This window comes from Mus caroli, chromosome 3, assembly GCF_900094665.2.
Source record: "Mus caroli chromosome 3, CAROLI_EIJ_v1.1, whole genome shotgun sequence".
NCBI classification, from domain to species: Eukaryota; Metazoa; Chordata; class Mammalia; order Rodentia; family Muridae; genus Mus; species Mus caroli.
This window is the reverse complement of record NC_034572.1, coordinates 119,046,285-119,052,284: the sequence shown is the minus strand read 5'-3', so window position 1 is coordinate 119,052,284 and position 6,000 is coordinate 119,046,285. Positions and strand designations below refer to the sequence as shown.

General features: G+C 40.5%; 1 protein-coding gene across 2 annotated transcripts in view; it reads right to left on the bottom strand.

Annotated features, from left to right (window-relative positions):
* Positions 1-6,000, bottom strand: part of LOC110291107 (bifunctional heparan sulfate N-deacetylase/N-sulfotransferase 4) — a 328,990-nt gene that overhangs the window by 7,528 nt on the left and 315,462 nt on the right. The gene's annotated exons all lie outside the window — the stretch shown is intronic.

The following is a 6,000-nucleotide window of genomic DNA, read 5'->3' as shown; positions in this document are numbered from 1 at the left end:
ACTATGTTCATAGCAGCCTTATTTATAATAGCCAGAAGCTGGAAAGAACCCAGATGCCCCTCAACAGAGGAATGGATACAAAAAATGTGGTACATTTACGCAATGGAGTACTACGCAATGGAGTACTACTCATCTATTAAAAACAATGAATTTATGAAATTCCTAAGCAAATGGTTGGACCTGGAGGGCATCATCCTGAGTGAGTTAACACAATCACAAAAGAACTGAAATGGTATGTACTCATAACATACCATAAGGGGATATTAGCCCAGAAACTTAGAATACCCAAGATATAATTTACAATTTGCAAAACACATGAAACTCAAGAAAAAGGAAGACCAAAGTGTGGACACTTTGCCCCATCTTAGAATTGGAAACAAAACACCCATGGAAGGAGTTACAGGGACAAAGTTTGGAGCTGAGACAAGAGGCTGGACCATCTAGAGACTGCCATATCCAGGGTTCTATCCCATAATCAGCCTCCAAACGCTGATACCATTGCATACACTAGCAAGATGTTGCTGAAAGGACCCTGATATAGCTGTCTCTTGTGAGCCTATTTTGGGGCCTAGCAATCACATAAGTCGCTGCTCACAATCAGCTAATGGATGGATCACAGGGCTCCCAATGGAGGAGCTAGAGAAAGTACCCAAGGAGCTAAAGGGATCTGCAACCCTATACGTGGAACGACATTATGAACTAACAAGTACCCCCCTGGAGCTCTTGTCTCTAGCTGCATATGTATCAAAAATGGCGTAGTCTGCCATCACTGGAAAGAGAGGCCCATGGGACATGCAACGTTATATGCCCCAGTACAGGGGAATGCCAGGGCCAAAAAATGGGAGTGGGTGGGTAGGGGAGTGGCGGGGAGGGTATGGGGGACTTTTGGGATAACATTGAAAATTAAATGAGGAAAATACCTAATAAAAAAAAGAGAATGCCAAGTTTATGAAGGAATACAGTCAAGTCTTTAAAATTCATCCTCTGCCCAGGCACAACATCTGTGTCAAACTGTTTCTGCTTCCACTTCTTTGCACTTGTAAAATTCAAACATTAAACAACGTTTTCCTGAAGAATGCAATGCTGTGATCACTGAAGTCATTTCCCATAATTATAAAATAAAATAAAATAGAATCTGGATTGCCCATCTTGACCTTTCACACATGGCTTCATGGACTTCATCATCTTTAGCACTTCCTAGTGGAAACGCTATATACAGCCAAGTGGGAAATACAAAATTACTGCCATATGGAGATGGAGATCCACACTGTGATTGACATTGTACTAACACACAGAGCTTTTTCTGAGGGTAAAAGTACTGAGAGTCCACCTCTCAGAACTCGGACACTAGTGTTGTTGGTTAGTAGTACCATCAAGGTTCAGAGGATGCAATGGGTTTCCATTTTTGTCATTGGTTGAAACAAGATCATTTCAAAAAATAGAAGCATAAAATACACAGTTCTGCTGTTGCTAGTTTAATTTTTTTCAGGCCACTTTCTTCTTTAATGAGAAAATTAGCTTAATTAAAATTAGGCAAAATGAACAAGGTCATATTCAGAAATGTGTCCCTGGTTTTCTCAGCAAAGGGATGGCCTTCTGTTAACCAGAGGTTCTTTCTGGTTCTTTATCTGTGGGTAAGTTAAACATTAAGACATCAGTAAATCCAGAGAAGAAACCAATGTCACCAACATGTCTGGAGTTTCTCCAGTGTGCTGCTCAGCTTCTGCATGTGGGGAACACATCAACTCAGAAGATAGTGGTGTGCCCACTATCGACTCAGCCATCCATCCATCTGGGTAACATATGGGTTTAAACTTCAAAACGTCCAGTTTATGTTCTCCTTGTCCTATCTTTGTGCTTGCTATGTTGATCCAGCCAAAGTGCAGTAGGTGAATGTTACTTCTAATTCCAACCTACCACAGGGAAAAGAAAACTGAACACACACTACGAGCAGAGACATAATGGCACACACACACACACACACACACACACACACACACACACACTCACACACTATAGCTCCAATCAGCCCTACTAAGTCAATGAGGCACAAGATGTCCACTGCAATGACCACTCAAAGACTGATCAACCACACACCACTGGTCCAACAATTAGTCTGTTTTTGCAAAAGACAAACAAAGCAAGAAGGTAAGGGAGAGTTAGTAGGCAATGTGCGGCAAGTCACGATCTCCTTGCAAAGCATCTTTATACCCATGCTTGTAGCCAGCTGTAGATAAATAGGATTTTGGGAGATCCTTGCTGGCAGACACTATCCTTATATTTGGGGCCTGTTAAAGGAAGCAGTGCTGTAGCTTTGAGCCAATCAGATCCCTAGACACTCACAGAAACTCTAATGCTATTTTATTTCTGCAGTAGCAACTTAGTTACAAGAGAAAAGATGTGTGACCTAATTGTTTTGTGTAAAGCCAAATATATGGGAATTTCTGTTGAGCACTAACAAGATAGGAAAAATGAAAGGATGAACCAAGTAAAAAGGGGGAAATTTAAATTTATCGCTATGGGACTTGCTGCATGCATAAAACATGGAAAAGGTTTGCATTTTTGTTGCTCAGCAGATGTTTTAGAAAGATGAAGCATAATTGACTGGGATGTAAAGTTAATTAGTTGCAGACTATTTTGTTGCCCCAGGCCCATTCCTATAACTCCATAGTACCTGGAATTTGCCTCTGTGCATATGCTTACGCCTTTATCGTAGGGGGAAATTTTCCTTTAGCTTCCTTTCCTGACCTATTGTTAGAGATACCCAATCCTTGCCTCCCCAGCTGTCCTCGTACAGGTTACCAATTAAAATCAGATACATCAGTAGAATGGATAAAAGAAGACAGAGCCATTTCTAAGCTGGACTTTTCAATCTGCTTCCTGTGCACCACAGGTCTTCCTCCACTTTTTATTAATTTCCCAAGAGAGGAAAAAAAAATCATCCTGCCGTGCAAAACAAGATGGGGACATCCACAGCACAATGGCTCTAAACAGCATTTTCTGTCTTGGGATGAGAATATTTAATGGCATTAAGGCTGACTACAACCCTGGTAACAAAACTGAAGCATCTGGATGCACGCTGACAGCATCTTTCCTCATTGGTAGGGTGAGGACTCAGGGTATGCTTGTTGGCATTTCTTGTTCAGCACAGCAGATGTCATGAGTCAAAACTGTTCAGACTGAGGAGTGAGTGATCCTGAAATCTGAAGGTCCTTTTCAAAGCACAGGATTTTTGTTACCCTGATAATTTGGGGTTCTGTCCCCAAATAGCTAACTTTATAAACTCTAACAGTAGGACCTTCTCTAGGTTATATCAGTTCATTGTTTTGTGATTTTGTTTTAACAGTCATGAAATTGCGAACATAATATTCAAAGCCTTTTCAAATAATTGCTAAGTGATACTTAGGACAAGGGTTGACTGTCACTTGGCTTTCTTTATTTTCCCAAGCATCATCATTATATCTAAATTTTGTGATATGAAGGATATGTTAAAAATCCATATATTCTGTACTTGTTTATAAACTCCTTCATAAGTATGATTTTACAGGTTTATTGAGCCATAAGCAAGTATTTGCAGTAAACAGGACAGAAGCATTACTTAGGCTACTGCTGAGAAGGGCAAGATATGCCAGCATCAATAACTATTAATGCCAAACGCATTATTGGAAGCTTTGTCTACTCAATCAACAGGGGCAGGCCTGGTGCTGCTGTTGTTTCCATGTGTAAGGAAGAGCTTCATTAGGATTGTTTTAGTGGATAAGGAAAAACCCAATCTCATTACTGCTTTTCCTGTCCCTCCATTACCCTCCCTAATTGTCTAATTGCTGAGTCTAATCTGCTGTGAACTTGGAAATTATATAATCAGGCTTGTTAGAATTTCGTCTAAAATTTAATAGGCTTTACATGAGAGCTTGGGAAGGAGTCTTTTATGAGTAAAGTGCATGCCCTTTGAAAGTAGTTTCAGCTTCTCCAAGCACTTCTTTTTGTTAACTTGCTTCCCTGATTTTAAAATTGCTTCAATAGGTAGTTGTTTTCCCAGGACAAGGTCAACATATACGCCATTCCACAAGCCCACTTGTAACACAGCATGTTCCTTTTGTCCAGAGACAGGATTGCCTCTCCACATCTTGAATTTGGACCTGAGAAATGGACCTTTGTGCCCAACAGAATGAAGCAAGCTCTGTGGCTGTCAAGTCTATGTCACAGCAGTAAGCTTAGACCACAAGGTCCCTCTGCCAGAAACAAGGAGAAGCTACATGGAGATTCTTCATGCTGCTGAACTCTCAGTCTTTGATTTAGTAATCAAAGATGTGAGTGAAGAAGTGTGCAGATAATTGCATCCTTGGCCATTTGAGTCACATCCAGCTTCTTGAGTCTTTCCAGTGACTGTCTCACATATCAATGCGTGAAATCAAACAATCCTTAGTGCGTGACTTTCTAACCTTTGATCTATAAAACCTGTACCATAACAAAAGGGCTGGTGTCAGACAGTGAAATTTCTAACTTCTTTAGAGGCTCAGTTGTATCATGTAATGTTTTGCTGGAAACTGTCTTATGAGAGGATGTTTTTGCTCAAGCAGACATGTGGGAGAATATTTTGCTAAGAACAGACACATAATGTGTTACTGGAGGCAGCCTAGATAAATAACATGTGATATTTTACTAGAGTGAATGTTTGAGAGAACATATGATGTTTAGAAAGGATAACCACAGTAGGCAGTAGATGATGCTGGATGGTATTGGTACACCTTGCAATTCTTTGCTGGTCATCTTTTGGCTTTGCTGACACTGGCCTTCACTTATGATGCTGGGTGGTATTAATATGCTTCCTGTTCTTTGTTGGTCATTGTTTGTCATGACTTCATAAAGAGAAACACACCAAAACACCTCTAGTGATGTTCTGCTGCTGGTAGTTTCTTGAGGCTTCTTGCCACTTCTGCAGATTTGGGCTGATTGGCAGAGTCATAGGGTTTCTTCTAAATAAACCTACTGTTGCTGATTCACGAGTGGTGTTTGCAAGTGGATCAAGCTGCCTCTGCCGATTCACAGAAACTGAACTGCTGATATCCTGACAATGCACATTAGATTTGCTCTGCAGAACTATTTCTAAGCAGGCCCACATCCTCCTTTGTTCTATTTGTAAATCCTTTCTATTACCTCTGTTAGGTAATGGGCTAGAAACAAGGTTAAAGTATTTAAGAACAGTTCTTAAAAATAAGTTTAAGGAAATCTAAGCCTAAAATATGCCATCGGGTGATGTTTGGCGACTCAGCAATCGATTCCCATGCTGTGTGGATTCCATTTGGTTATAAAATAAATAAATACAGAATAAGACCTTATCATGTAATGGCTAAAACTTTTCATCTTGGAGGCAAACTTCTTAAGACATAGGATGGGGAATAAAAACGAGGAGAAACAACAGGATATTTTAAGGCAGGATTTTTGGAAGGAAGTGAGAAGAAGATGCTCTAGCACGGTGGTTCTCAACTTTTCTAGTACTGTGACCTTGTAATACAGTTCCTCAGGGTGTGGTGATTCCCAATCACCACCTCAAAGTATGTTTGTTACTACTTCATCTATGTGATACTGCTGCTATTATGAACATAATGTAAATATTTGTATTTTCTTTTGGTCTTAGGCAACCCTTGGGAAAGGGTCATTAGACTGCAAAAGGGACAACAACCTTCAGGTTGTTAGAACCACTGTTCAAAGGGGAGGCAAGCATTCCATTCTTCAGGGAAACCCTCTAGACATAAAATGAACAACTCAAAATAGCTCCTGGAAGTCCTTAAAACTACTGACCAGATTCACTACATCTTCCTTCACCATGAAGTATATAAACAATAAAACTTCTGAGAGTCACTCTCCAAGAAGCTTTGGTGCTTGAAGACTCAGAGCAAGCAGCCTGGCAGAAGCAGAGCTCAGTCAAGCAACCGGGAGGAACCAGAAACCAGAGAAGCCACTTGGAACAAACAGGCACCAGTCAAACTGCCATGAAGA